General features: G+C 38.0%; 4 long non-coding RNA genes across 4 annotated transcripts in view; 1 reads left to right on the top strand and 3 right to left on the bottom strand.

Moving 5' to 3' along the window:
- Positions 1-351: 351 nt before the first annotated feature.
- Positions 352-2,090, bottom strand: LOC309718563. Its single transcript, XR_014280009.1, has 4 exons — positions 1,895-2,090; positions 1,626-1,654; positions 937-1,032; positions 352-754 (listed from the first exon to the last, which is right to left on the bottom strand). It is a non-coding gene; the product is annotated as an uncharacterized lncRNA (long non-coding RNA).
- A 2,799-nt stretch (positions 2,091-4,889) lies between these two features.
- Positions 4,890-5,586, top strand: LOC309690301. The gene is made up of 2 exons (XR_014271698.1): positions 4,890-4,942; positions 5,481-5,586. It is a non-coding gene; the product is annotated as an uncharacterized lncRNA (long non-coding RNA).
- Positions 5,587-9,321: 3,735 nt separating this feature from the next.
- LOC309716838 lies at positions 9,322-12,277 on the bottom strand. Its single transcript, XR_014279528.1, has 4 exons — positions 11,401-12,277; positions 10,944-11,102; positions 10,809-10,865; positions 9,322-10,379 (listed from the first exon to the last, which is right to left on the bottom strand). It is a non-coding gene; the product is annotated as an uncharacterized lncRNA (long non-coding RNA).
- Positions 12,278-12,297: 20 nt separating this feature from the next.
- LOC309716831 overlaps positions 12,298-15,075 on the bottom strand; it is a 3,175-nt gene continuing 397 nt past the window's right edge. The window contains exons 2-3 of the long non-coding RNA XR_014279525.1: positions 13,467-13,537; positions 12,298-13,366 (exon numbers count right to left, since the gene is read on the bottom strand). This is a non-coding gene — a long non-coding RNA (uncharacterized lncRNA). The remainder of the gene's footprint in view (positions 13,367-13,466; positions 13,538-15,075) is intronic.

Raw genomic sequence — 15,075 nt, 5'->3', positions numbered from 1 at the left:
ATAGGAATGTGTGAATGCCACATCAGTGAAGATTTGATACTTCTCGTACCATTCACAAGCTTTGCGCAAAAGCTGAAACATACAAGGGTTTTTTTTGTCAGTCCTTTTTAAACACGGGCTATTATATGAATATATAAAAAATTTTTTTACCTTGTTTCCATATTTTGATACAAATTCAACCAATTCTGGAATTATAAATTCTTCAGTATGGGTGTTGTTTTTTGAATCTTGGGGAAATTTTTTAGAAGGAATTTGGGTACCATCTTTCATCAAGATCAAATAAAATCCATACTGATTTATTTTATTTTTTTCTCCAGTGTTTAAATAGTGGTTAAACAATGGGTTCCTAAATTTATCAAGACAAATTGGAATTTTACTATTTATTGCTCCTTGAGGCCAAATCAAGTTCCGTACTAGCAATATTATTATAGATGTCTTTAATTTGGGAATCCTTTTTAAACATCGACACAAAAACGTACAAATGGGGTTTTCTGCTTCCTGTAATTTTTTCCAGTCATCCATCACGCGTTTAAAGATGTTTGATTTGTCGGAATATTTTAATTTGTCAGGATTTATTAAATTAGATATTTCTTCTATGAAACTGTCGATTTTCTCTTTTATTTCATTATAATTATTCACATTTATTTCATTTAAAAAATTAGGATACTTATTTTGCATAACATGTTTGATTATTTCATATAATTCCATATTATTCTCCGGACTTCCAGGCTCCTCCTGCTGCTGGGCTTCGTTCCTGAATAATAAAAAATGTTTAAATTAATCATGAAAGAAAATGGTGAAAAATTATGTAAAACTATAACTGTTTGGCTGCCCATAACACAAAAAAACATGTAGCTGCAAACTGCTAAAGTACCATTAGTCTGTTTCTTTTTATTCGATAAATCCTTTAAAACGTACACAGATTTGAATACTTACTGAATAGTTACGCCATCACCAACAGATAAACAGGAACTCGAGCCAGGGTTGGGGGAGGGATCTTTGTTATTTATTGGGGTCCCAGATTTTACCAAACTGAATTGAATAACATGTAAAATACAACCATTAGGTATTTAATTTAATTGTTGTATTTTGCAATGCGTTTAACCTCCTAGGACCTGGCGTCCACATATGTGGACATCACATTTTGGGTTATTTAGACTAAAATACTCAATTTTGTTCTACAAGGGCCTGATATCCACTTACGAGGACATTATACTGCCACTGTTCTATCAAAATTTTAAACGAATATCCTCATATGTGGCTCTCATTTTTCTTAGAAACAAAAATAAGGTTAAAAAAAAATCTGGTAATTCTTTGTTTTTACATTTATCAGGTCCCAGTGTGACCAAATATCAAAGAGAAATTAAAAATGCATGTCGTGAAAGAGTTCGAGTCTTAGGAGGTTAAAACAACTTGAATTCAGAGCAAGTTGGAACACAGAATTCAATTTGAGTTAAAGTACGAGTTAAAGTATTACTGTTAAATAATCAAGATAAAACAACATGAATAATAAACACTGATAAATTCAAAGATATTTATCCCACAGTTACCCCACAATCTTATTACTTGTACTTTTCCAAGTTCACGATCTGTTTTGACTATAACACTTTGTTTCATAGGCTTACCTTTGTTGATCATGTTCATGAAGATCCTCCTTTGTGGGAAAAAAAGGTTGATATATAACAAATTGTTCTGTGTAATCTGCCGTTTTGATCGCACAATTATTGTTAACCAAGAAGATTTGCAAAATTTGGCTGAGTCAGCAATTACATATCAAGGAGAGACGACACCAGAGATGTACATTTACATGGGTCAAAATAATAAATAATATCTGACAACATTACGTAGAAAAACATGAATTTTGAAAAGCAAGAAGATTTATTGCTGCACTTACCAGAGGTATTCCTCCACCAGCTTCTTGGATACAAGGTTTACTTTCTGAAGTGAGCTTGTGTTTTTTACTCATTATAAATTTTGAAATTTTGCTGATAGATCCCTCCCCCGCGCGTCGACTTTGTGAAGGACTTTTACTACTGTTTAGTTTTTTATCTAAACCAAATTTAATCATTTGGTTTAGATAAATGGGTGTTCTTTAGCCCAGGCTTTATATCCTCTATCGTCCCTTCCCTTGGCCAATCAATTTGGAGAATCTGCTGCTGGAATGCTGTTTGTCAAGGCTGAAGGGTTGGGGCAACCAAGCAAGCACCAGTTTCTTGTCGCTCTTTGCTAGGAAGTATTTATAGTGAAAATTAAGTAATTAACACTGCATCTATGCCTCCTTATTCTGTATTGTTTCTTAAAATAGTTATTGTCACTGCACAACACTTCTTGTCCAGGTTCCCTCTGTGTTGCTGAGGGCATCTTTTATTTGTGCGCGTGCTAAGTACATTTGTTAACCAGTGTGGGAAGACCAGTATAAGTAAAGGTGGCAAAGCTGCTTAGAGGAGCATACAAACTGCCATAGATTCTGGTGCTTTTGGAAAGCAAGAGAAAGTGCACACCTCAATATCTGTCTGTCACCTCAAAGAGACAGACAACAGCTCCACTTTTAAGATCAGACTTTACATTTTTGTTTTTAATAAAGCATGTAGTTAGATCAGCTGGATAAGGTGACCATGAATCCTCCCTTAGCTATGCTGCAAAATGCTTAGGCTGCAGGAGGCTTCCCATGATGATTTTCTTCTTTACTGTTCTTTTACACTCACTGTGTGTCTATACACCATTCGGCATTTCATCATAAGTCAATATTAATCTCTGGTTCTCTTCCACAGTGTGTCATTTGTGCTGTCTTCCTCCCCTAAGCCACATTTGCAGCAGGTGGCTTCTTCTCCGTGAGCTCTGTTCTGCTGGAGGTTTCTTCTTGTTAAAAGGGAGTTTTTCATTCCCGCTGTTGCCAAGTGTCATTCTCTCCATTATTGTCCGGTCTTTACTTTAGAGTATAAAATGCCTTGAAGCAACTGATTTAGCACTACATACTGTAAAAAAGGTAATTGAATATTTTCTTGTAATAGATTACCAAATAATCTGAACATTTATTTTAAACTAAAACTGCCTGTTATTATTGTATTGCTTTATTTTTCATTCCAGTTTTACTTTTGATTTCTATTATTGTACACCCTGAGAGTCACACACATGAAAGCATACAAAGCCATGTTTGTAATATCTTTGCAGGCTTGACGCATTCATCAGGGATCTAACAATAGGTGGGTGTGCCAGGCTGAAGTGCAGAAATGCAGTCACTCCTGAAGTTGAGTATCATGTTTTTGTTTCTCTAACGTCAATAACAATGTTCACATGCACATTTTCAAAACAATCATAGGAGATACTGGGTGCAGCTGTAGCTCACTGACCAGCCTTTAAGACCATTTAACAATTTAACTGAATGTTTTTGTTTTTTTCAGATAACATTCAAGACTCTGACACCAAAGACAAAACAAGCTCTGTAAAAGCAGCTGGAAATGAAATCCAGTGTGCCTCCGACATGACAGACACTGGTGTCTTTTTGTGGACAGCTTCAGTTTGTTTCAAAGTTCAGTATACACAATCATTGTTCCAAGATATTTGTAAGACTGAACATATTTCACTGTCTGAGTCTTATTTTTGTGACATCTTGTTTACGAGTTACATTTTATAAGCCAGTGATCAGATCATTTGTGCTAGAAATGTTTAGTTGAAATCAATGCTCATCACACCATCTAACACTGGGTTGGTCTCATTGTCCTGGAGCTGAATGGCAATAACAAAGTCATCTGCATACTTTGTAATGGCCCACTGCTTCGCTCTGACACTTATTTGTGTACAGGATAAAAAAGTATGAGAGCACAGATCCTTGTAGGGAGCTGCTGATGATCAAACTTGATCGGACATGAGTCCATTTATCCAGACTGTTTGAGTCCTCTTAGGTAAAAGTCGAGAGTCCAGAACACCACATTGTTCTTCATGTCAGATTGTCCTTTAAAAAAATAAATAAAATTTTTTAGTTTCTATTGATGATCTTGCAGAAATAATTTACATTAGGAGCAGTAGGACACCCCTGGAAAACGAAACCAACATTTAAATGCATAGTATTTGTCCATACACAATTTAGCTAAACATTGGAGGCAAACATTTATGACAAATAACGTCAATTCCTCAAAGTTTTAGCACGATGTAAGTGGTAGCTCCGGAGTGTATTTCCCTAATTGTTTTTTTTTTAGAATAGAATTTTTATTTGGAATATTTGGTTGTTTTAAATAGTAAGCAAAGAAAAAGAAAACAAACAAACAAAAGAAACCAACAAACTGAACAGTTGGACAAGTGGAAACAGTTGATCCAATCTTGATGGAATTTCCACCTTAGACTTGTTTTACTAGGTAAGATAAGTTATTTAGACAAAATAGCTTCTTAACTCTTTAATTGTACTGGGCCCATTTGAATACAGTTTATTACATTTATCTCTTTGAAGCTCAATATGCGGCTGGTTTTTGTTGAAGGATGAAGAAAAATCAACAAATAATAATTGAATACAAGTTTTTCCATAAGAGCTCTGTGGCACCCTACCCTCCACCATGTGGTGTACAAACTGCAGGGATTCCAAAAAATTTGCAATGGAATTTACACACGATATAAAATTTTTTGCATGTCGTAATTAGTAGATTTAAGAAAAAATGTATTTTAGGCACCAAAATTCAATTTTAAATATGACCTGTTTCATCGTGTCTAATAAGCTTCATGCAGTTAAGCACCAGCATTCACTACCGAAACTAAAACTATGACTGAAACACAGACTTTATCTCTTCTAAAATATAATACAGTTATCTGCATAAATATTTGGATGGAGAAAACTTTATTCTAATACTGATTCTGTACATTACTGCAAAGAAACAGCTCAAATGCAGTTGAAGTGCAGATTTAAGCTCTGATTTGTATATGGGGATGTTCATTTGTATCTTGTCTGTGCCAAGTTCAAGTTCAAATTTTATTCGCCACATGCAGGTTGCCCTGCAGTGGAATGAACCCGACCCCTGACCTTACACACACGACACAGGCATCACATGGGGATACAAGTCAGAGAACGGTTGCATTACAGAAAACCACTGAAATATACACTACAATGGGAAAGTACAAGAGGAAAAAAAGAGACCTCTACTCATGCTGGGCTCCCATGGGAGGACAGCATGAGAACAGGAAACAAAAAAACTCCTCTGCACAGAAAGCACATAAATGTCCACAGTACAACATTATGGAGCACGTGACCAGCAACAGGGTTGGGTAGGGGGTGAGGAGTTATCCTAGACAAACACAGCAGCCATCCTGCCACTGTGCCGTCTCTCCAGCGCGGGCACAGACCCGCCGTGTTCTCCAGGAGAGAACAAGCATCGAAGGCGTTTGGAGGGGGGGTGGGGGTCTTGCATGGAGTGGGAAGAACAGTCTAAACACAGTTGTTATCAGGGCGCCGAAGGGATAGCCGCATTATGATGGTGGTTTTGCGGCTATCCCAGTTCTCAAAGCTCCACATCAAAGAGGATAATTTCATGTGCCGGCACAGTGGTACTTAACAAGGTCATGTAATGGTCAATAAAATACTAATAAAGAACATTAAATTTGTGTGTTTCTGTGGATTGTACAGTTGAAAGCAGATTGGTTTTACACACCACTCCTCACGCTCCTCTTCACACTCCAATCACTCAAATAACACAGGGGTTGTTCCAGGGAATCTACACAGAGACCGGGCGACCGTGGCTCAGCAAAGTTGATGTTTGCAGGGTTACTCGGGCATCCATGGGGCCAGCCTCAGGTGAAACTTGACTTGACTTTTCACTTCCTGATCATTATTCTGTTTGCAGGTTTAATCAGTTACTTGTCTCATAGATAAACACACGAAAACAATCCCAATTGTGTGAGAGTTCACTGAAATCCTCACTCCTCCTCTCATGACACACCAATTGGCTCATTCAGGATAAACAGAGATGTTTTTTCATACACTTCTCTCTGTAAGGGGGACCTGATCTGAAATCAGTTTTGGGATAGATAGAATAAAATGCCATGAAATACAGGACTCAGATTTGAGTAAATGACCATAAATATTGTGAGGTCAGTACGATTTGATAATGCTACGTGATAAACCACCAGACTATGTGAGTTCTGCCAGCTTGTTTTAATGTTTATCCAAGAAGCTTTTAAGCAGAGACATTGCAGAAAAATGTCAATGTCCCCCTCATCCTTTTAACACAGACACTGCGAATGTCCCTGCACAACTCAAGAAGAAAACACCACAGACTGCAGGCTTTAAAGGACATGCAGCCACTAGTTTATGCACTGTGGCTTCAAGGCTTTCATCCTGTGTTTGCTTTTTTGGTACCAAAATTGGACATATGAAGATGACAAGGCATATTTCACACCGATAGAATTATTTGCAGCATTAAGAGAAACTGATTTTCATCAAGTGCTTGAACCTACAATCATGATAATAATAATTCTAAAAACGCTACGTCCACATGAACAGAATTAACTTTTTTGGGATCATTTTATATCATGTTGTAGAGGATTACAGCCCCGTGAACACCAGCTATGAGATTTAGAATCACTTGCTAAATGATTTTTTGGTGAATTGCCATGAAATACATTACCACATAAACCGAACATTCAACTCATACTTTGGCTGCATTTTATTTTTTCCAAAATTTTAAAAATAACTTGTAATTATTGTATTTTTGTTTTAAAATTTCAGGTTTTTTATTTTAGGTTTTGCTTTTGTGCATCCTGAGAGTCAGACATGAGCACGGAAAACCGGTGCAAAATAAATCTTTATAAGATGGTTGTAGGCTTAAACAGGCATCTATGGCTCCAGCCTCAGGTTAGACGAGAGGAATACTTTCGTTTCTGCTAATGTACATCATGTCAATCACACACACACACACACACACACACACACACACACACACACGCACACACTCAACAAAGCAAATCGAGGGCTAATCAGGTACAGCCACGGGTTGAACAGCAGGAATGCTTTTGTTTCTGTAATGTCAGTAACTGAAATGTCAGTCACACACAGACAGACGTGCATGTGTAACAATGGGTTCCGCCTCAGGTGAAACTGCAGGAATGCAGTGAGTCCTGAATGAAGCTGGTTCAGGACTTTGTTTGTACCTGCAGGTAGAAATGGTCTGCCATAGATAAGTTTTACAACCTCATATGCATTTTCAAAACCAACACTGACAACAGATAAGTGTATAAATTAACTGAATAACTGAATAAATTAATAAATAAATGATCCACAGAGCATCATGTATGAAGTACAACTGTCATTTATTTATCTGAGTTATCCCATATGGAAAAGAAATAGTAAAAACTTATAAAAGACTTGCATAAGATGTGGCCTACTTCACATAGTGAATCATATAAGGCTTATATGATTTACTCATGAAAATGGCCACTTTCTCATTACTTTCGTATATTGTTTTAGTAAGTATCCAAAACATACAAGTTTCATTTATATGATTTTTCAAGGGATCTTATATCTGTTTTCACTCTTGTATGCTTTTCATACAAGTTTCACACAAGACAGATACAAACTTTATAAGATTGATGTATATCTTTTCCAAATAGGATGGCTGCTGGAACAAAGCTGTTTCTAAACTTGGGATAGAAGCTTTCTTCCAGAAGGAAAAAACTGATACTGGTGAACGAGGATGTGGGAAGAAGTGGTGCTCACATTTTGTTGGCAAATGTTTATGGTAATGTTGATTAAATAGTAATAACATGTTTTATCATATACCTTTTTCACATTTTCATTGCCTAACTGTAATATCTAGTCTTACTAGTGGACATTTATATAGAGAGACGAAATTGATATCGAATTTACTGATGCAGCCCTCCACAAACCTCTCTCATGTGGCCCCATTAATTGTCCGCCCATGGTTTCGGGGTTTCCCATTTGGTCTTCCATTTCTTTATTTTGCCAATTAGATGTTAAGCTAATCTTGCATCTTTAATTTTGCAAACTATTTTATCTATAGTAGTTTGTGATTTTTCATGTACTTATTTTAAGTATACAAACTGCACTCCTAATAGTCCTGAACTTGAAACTTAATTTCCATGTTGCAGTATAGTTAACAATTTTTGACTCACTTTTGAAGTTGTGACTGAACTTCACCCGGCTCAGAACTACTGGAGCCTCACCCTGGGGGCCAGGCTTGGGAGAGGGACACATCGAAGAGTGCCTACCCCCTGGTAACCCATGAGTCCTGAATGAAGCTGGTACATCATCATGTTTGAGCCAGAAAGAAAATCAGGGTGACGTTCAAATGACTTTATTAGAAATGGTGGACATGGTCTGCCAAAGACTAGTCTTCCATCCCAACATGCACATGTTCATTATAAACACAGACAAAAGATCAGGATAACAAACATGCAGAATAAATTAATAAGTAACTAGAAAAATTTGCATTTCCTGCGAAAATGCAGTGTGGATGCTTTAAAGCTGAAGCTGTATGCAAAAAGTAGCTGAAAAAGCTGAAAAGTTGCAGAAATTGTAAAAACTTTGCAGAAGCAAAAGAACTTTGCTAAAATGGAATAACTTAGCAGAACTGCAATATCTTAGAGGAAACATAATACTTGGCAGAAATACAATAGCATAGCAAAACTTAGCAGAAATATTGTAACTTACCAGAAACATAACTTCTCAAAAATACAAGAATTTAGGAGAAATAGTATAAGATAACAGAAAGAATATATTTAGGCAAAAATACTTAAACATTACAGAAACACTATGATTTAGAAAAATAGTACAACATAGCAGAAATATTGTGATTTACCAGAGACACTGTGTTGAACTGTGAATATTGTAATTTTAAATTAAGACTATGTTTTAGCACAAATATTATAACATAGCAGAAATACAATTATATAGCAGAAATGCTATATTTAGAAAGAAAAATATAATATAGTAGAAATACTATGATTTAGCAGAAATACTACAATATAGCATAATAACAATGATTTAGAACAAATACTATGATTGAGCAGAATAGCAATAACTGAAGTAGAAATATTGGAAAAGTAAAATGACAAGATGACAAAAAAAACAGAACATGGTTAAGTTCCCTCAAAACTAATTGTTGTTCACCTGTGAAAAAAAAAAATAAAGAAATAAAAATAAATTAAAAAACAAGAAGGAACAGCCAACAATTACACATAAAATCAAATATGTATACACAAATGCACAGAGAGAGAGACACACAGAGGGTCTATGCCAGTCAACCAGTCTGAATATATTATATGTTTTTCCAACAATGAGATGCTGCACTAAAGTGGGTCTCTCTCTCTCTCTCTCTCTCTCTCTCTCTCTCTCTCTCTGTCTCACACACACACACACACACACACACACACACACACACACACACACACACACACACACACATACGGGTCTATGTGGTATGGCGGGACTATACTACGTCAATCCGCCCGGTGGTGGTTTAAGTGGACTACCCTTTTGAAAGGACTTAGAGCCAAGGGAGCGAGGTTAAAGTGTTCGAAAAAATCTGAAAAAAATTTGGGTCACTTCAGACCTCATACACTCCCTATAGAAGTCTAGATACACTGATACACACCAACCAGACTCTATTGTGTTTTCTGGAGACATTGTCCACTTGACAACAATGTGTTTTATGAGGTCCAAAAAAAGCAATATTGGGTCTTTAAAGGGACAATGATGTAATATTTAAATAGCTCATCATTACCATGAATACACATCTGACAGGACACAGGATTACTGGAACATCATTTTATTAGTGTTCTTGGATCTGAACATTAATTTTAACCATAAATAAAAAAAGAAATCTATGGACAAAAATGCCCACGCTTCCCACAGAAATATAAAAATATAGAAAACAGAAAAATTAAAAACATTTAAAATGAATTTTAATAGTTTAAAGGTAAATATTAAGGGGAGAAAATATGCATTTATAATTTTTTATTTTAAATATAACCCGTCAAAAAAAACCCTAAATAAATTAAATGTAAAAATTATGAAATACAAACTACTTCTGTATTTAACAAGAACTTTTTTTTCTTTAAACAGAACATCAGTGTTAACAACAATTGGCAATCTGACCAAGATGTAAAACCACAGCTCTCTAAACAGTTATTTTAGTTCATTTTTTTCTGCCTTTTTGCAGTTAATCCTCTGTTTCTTACAAAATCTCGTATGTTTTGAACTGTTCTTCCTGCCAACACCGGATCTTCTACCAATTTGCAATGACTGCATTCATTTTTGGTGGCTAGTTTCCCTTCGTTTATGTGGTCTTTAAAATGCCTCATCACTGCAGCAACCTCAGCCTTGGACCACATGTTTTTGGGAGCTCTTCGGGAATTGTGGGATTGAGCAGCATTTTTCTCTGGAAGATATATAAAGTAGTAGTAGTTAAAACAAACAAAAAACCAAACAAAAAAAACAAAAAACATTTGGTGGTTAAAAGAATGGATGCTACCCTGTACTAACTTCTGAAATGTGTTGCTACCATCAATATCAAAACGAGCTAAAATTCTCTTTGAAAATTTATCAAATTTCTAAAATGAGACATTTAGTGTTCCGCTGTGAATAAAAGACTGAATAAAAAGTTGAATAAAAGTCTCTTGATGCATGCTCAATCATCCAGGTAAGTAAATCCCAAAACGTTGATTCTGTTAATCTGGACGTAGCGTTTTCAGTGGGAGAAACATTTTGTCACTCATCCAAGTGACTTTTTGCCACCACTCTGCAGTTTGCCATATGTTGCAAAGTGATGAAACAATAATAAGCTTCGAGAACCAACTGCACCCCTTACCTTCAGAGGGAGCAGCAGTCTCACTTGCTGCAGGCATTGTGAGTGGTCCTTCATCTGCTGATTACACAATTTGATTAAGTTTTAATATTTGTAACAAACATTTTATCCACAGAAACCAAGCTAGTGGTAACTTACCACAATCTACAGTGTCTTGGAGCTGCGCTGTGTTTGTGGAATCAGCTACTGCATGTACAGGCTCACTGGTGCCACACGCCAACATTGTGAGTGCTGTGTCATCATCATCTGATTCACTCTCACTGTCCTTTGTTTCAGCATCACTTAATGCAATTTCATCTGAGAAATTGTGGGAAAACCCCCCCAAAAAACCAAACACAAACCCCCCAAAAACCTCACATTAACAACGAGATATGACAAAATACAGAACAAATACTGGAAATTATAGTACATAGTTTTACTATTTAAGGCCACCACTCTGCAGTTTGCCAAATGTTGCAAAGTGATGAAACAATAGACTTCAAGAACCTTAAATCATGGACATTTAACAGAATGGTCTGTGCTTTTAGGTTTTAATTCTGTTGATAAAGCATAATATTCAACTACTGCCCTAATATTTGCTCCTTTCAATACAAACCTTCTATTTTGATCTCATCCAGTGATTTCCCCTGGATCTGGGAAAGTTGTCCTTTTTCCAGTGTTAAAAGCAGTTTGGAAATCTTGGCCAGCTGTGTTGTGGGAACTGGTAATCTGTAGAATTCGCGGTGAACGCGGATATCATGACCCAGGAAATCTGCAACCTGATCAAGTTCGTTGTTTTTCAAATTAAGGACTTGTGAGAGTGTGGCAACATGTTTTCTGAGCTGTGTCGATCTTAGATACTCAGGCTGCTTTGCTCCACACTGGTGTGCATGAACACGCAAGGAGTCCATTCCTTTGTAATGACTCATTGATCGGGGTCTTGCAAAGAGGTAGATATTAGTGGCACAAATACCACAGTCAGGCCTCCTACTAACCAGTAGTGACAGAGCATCCAGCATGCTTGGTGTTAGCAGAACTGGAACATTTCTGTCCCTTTTTCCCATTATTTCTATTCTACAGAAATAGTTACAGAGTCTCTGTTCCATTTCTGAGAGCCCCATGGCAACATCTGTGTGGAGTGCTGTTTTGTCTCTTTCAAGAAAACTTTTGAGGCGCATCTTTGAAACCTCTCCAGAACGTCTTCGGTTGAACACAATGATTTGTGAGAGTGTAACTTGTGCAAGTTGGGCATAATTCTGAGCTGTGGCTTCGTTCTCCAAGCTGCAAAAGGCACTTTCTGCAGATTTTTGAAGGTAGTGATGGAGAATCCGAACATCTTCTGTAAAGGGCAATGTTGATGGCTTGTTAAACTTTGCCTCACTCAATGTGTTCAAGGCACGGTGAGACACCATCTCAGACCATTTGGAGACATACAACTTCTTGAACGCATCAGTGGACTTGATTAGGGCTTCATCCTCTGTCATGAGGGCACGACAATGGATAATTTCAGACATTTTATGCAGTGTATGTCCCAGTTTCAGCGCAAGGCTTGGAGTTTTGTATGACAGTGTCTCTTCATCAAAACCTGAAACTTTCTTTACTGCTTGCACAACTCTCTGGAAATTAGCAGGCTTAATAGCTTCTTCCATGTTATGCACTGAGAATTCTGTGCGCAGACACAACAACAAACGTCCCGCTTCACGAAGCTTCTGTCGTATATAATCATACTTTGTAGGGTCTTGTCCATGTTTATTGTAGAGGGACTGGGCAAACTGAATAACAGTAAAGTCATTTCGCACAGCTGAGGCAATCTCATCTTGTTTCATAACAGCAAGAACCTTCCAGACTCCACTTGACACCTGCGGATAACACTGAGACTCCAGAGTTAAAGCCAGGCCGAGTACTTTGGTTCTTCCAGGTTCTTTATCCGTGTCATCTTTTGGTTTGTTAGGACATCTGCGGACATGTCTCCAAAGATCCTTGCGAACATACATCCCTTGACAATAAAAGCAATGAGCAAACTTTCCCTCTACTGCTTTAATCTTGGGTCTTCTCTTCACTTTCAGTGGTCCCACTCCACCATGCAAAACTGCAGCATTATGCTTAAAATTTCCCTTATTTCTCAATTTCTCTAACAGACTTTTACGCTCGTTTGAGTCTCTAGGCAGGGAAAATGCATGCACAACATCAGGAGCCGTTTTGTGCGTTTTCAGGTGGCGGGAAATTTTAGCTTGTGGTTTGCCACAAAAATAGCAGTAATTTCTTTTACTTAAAGTCATTTTTTCTGATTCAGTTTCGCAAAGCTCACTTTTATCTTGTGGCTTGTCCTTTGTCAAGTTGTGGATTAAATTCGTTGAATCTGATTGTTCATGCGCTTTGGAGATGTCATCTTGGCATAGCAGACCTTTTGATGTGCTTGGCAATAATGAGATGTCTTCATCTGAATCTTCATCATATGACTCTGAATCTGGCACATATTCTTCTTCTGATATGCTGTGGTTGCCATCATCATCGCTTGATATTTGATCCAGAACTGAATGTGGCAATCCATCCTCCCCTGAATATTCAGAAATTTCTTCTTTCTGGAATGTAAGAACAAAAGTTTTTTTAATTGATCAATACTTTAGACAGGTAAAAAATAAACTGAAAAAAAGTCAAGCCAAATATGAATGGGATACACACCTGTGTTGACTGGTGGCAATTCTGATTTGCCAATTTTGCAAGGCAAGATTTGTGCCAGACCCCTAAACAAACTGAAACACATTTTGATAGACTTAATTTAGCTTTGCAGTTCTATTTAAGTGAAGTAGTTTTTTGTCAAAGCATTGCAGTAATGTCAAATGCTGAAAAAAAAAAAAAAAAAAAAAAAACTGTTCACATTAAGGATATTTTAATGACTACACATACACTGCTAATCCCCCTCCCCCCCCCCCCCCCCCCAAAAAAAAAGGACATCCCAGATGTGAATGAAGGAATTATTCTTATTAAATACTTTGTTCTTTAGGTAGTTGAGTGGCATGAAAGTGTGTAGTTGAATGTGTGTGGCCTCCAGATGCCTGTACGACTTCCCTACAATGCCTGGGCATGCTCGGGATGAGGTGGCGGATGGTCTCCTGAAGGATCTCCTCCAAGACCTGGACTAAAGCATCTGCCAACCCCTGGACAGTTTGTGGTGGATGGAGTGAGACATGATGTCCCAGATGTGCTCAATTGGATTCAGGTCTGGGGAACAGGCGGGCCAGTCCATAGCATCAATGCCTTTGTCATGGAGGAACTGCTGACATACTCCAGCCACATGAGGCCCAGTGTCGTCTCGCATTAGGTGGACCCCAGGGCCAAATGCACCAGCATGTGGTCTCACAAAGGGTCCGAGGACCTCATCTTGTTACCCAATGACAGTCAGGCTCTCTGGCAGGCACAGAAATGCCACCCCTCACCATTACTGACCCACTGCCAATATGATCATGCTGGAGGATGTTGCAGGCAGCAGAACATTCCCCACGGCATCTCCAGACTGTCACGTGCTCAGTTTGAACCTCCTTTCAGCTGTGAGGAGCATAGGGTGCCCGTGCTGAAGTTGCCAAACTTTGTGTTTTCTGGCAAATGCCAAACATCCTGCATGGTGTTGGACTGCAAGCTCAATCCCCACCTGTGGATGCTGGACCCTCAAGCCACCCTCATGAAGTCAGTTTCTGACCATTTGAGCAGACAGATGCACATTTGTGGCCTGTTTGAGGTCATTTTGCAGGGCTCCTCTTGTTCCTCCTTGCACAAAGGTGGAGGTAGCGGTCCTGCTGCTGGGTTGTTGCCCTCCTATGGCCTACTCCACATCCAGGTAGCACCTCCATGCTCTGGACACTACACTAACAGACACAGCAAACCTTCTTGCCACAGCTCACATTGATGTGCTACGCTAGATGAGCTGCACTACCTGAGCCCCTTGTGTGGGTTGTAGACTGTCTCATGCTACCACTAAAATGAAATCACCGCCAGCATTCAAAAGTGACCATAACATCAGCCAGAAAGCATAGGTGCTGAGAAGTGGTCTGTGGTCACCACCTGCAGAACCAGTCCTTTATTATGGTGAATTGACTATAATTTCCACTTGTTGTCTACTCTATTTGCAAAACAGCATGTGAAACTGGTTGTCAGTGTTACTTCCTAAGTGAACAGTTTGATTTCACAGAAGTGTGACTGACTTGGAGTAACATCGCATTGTTTAAGTGTTCCCTTTATTATTTTGAGCAGTTTATGTTATGGAATGGGGAATTGAGGACAATCCCAAGTATAC

This window comes from Aulonocara stuartgranti (assembly GCF_965226115.1).
Source record: "Aulonocara stuartgranti genome assembly, chromosome: 2".
Classification (NCBI taxonomy): Eukaryota; Metazoa; Chordata; class Actinopteri; order Cichliformes; family Cichlidae; genus Aulonocara; species Aulonocara stuartgranti.
Note: the sequence above shows the minus strand (reverse complement) of the source record. Positions and strands in the feature narration are given on the sequence as shown.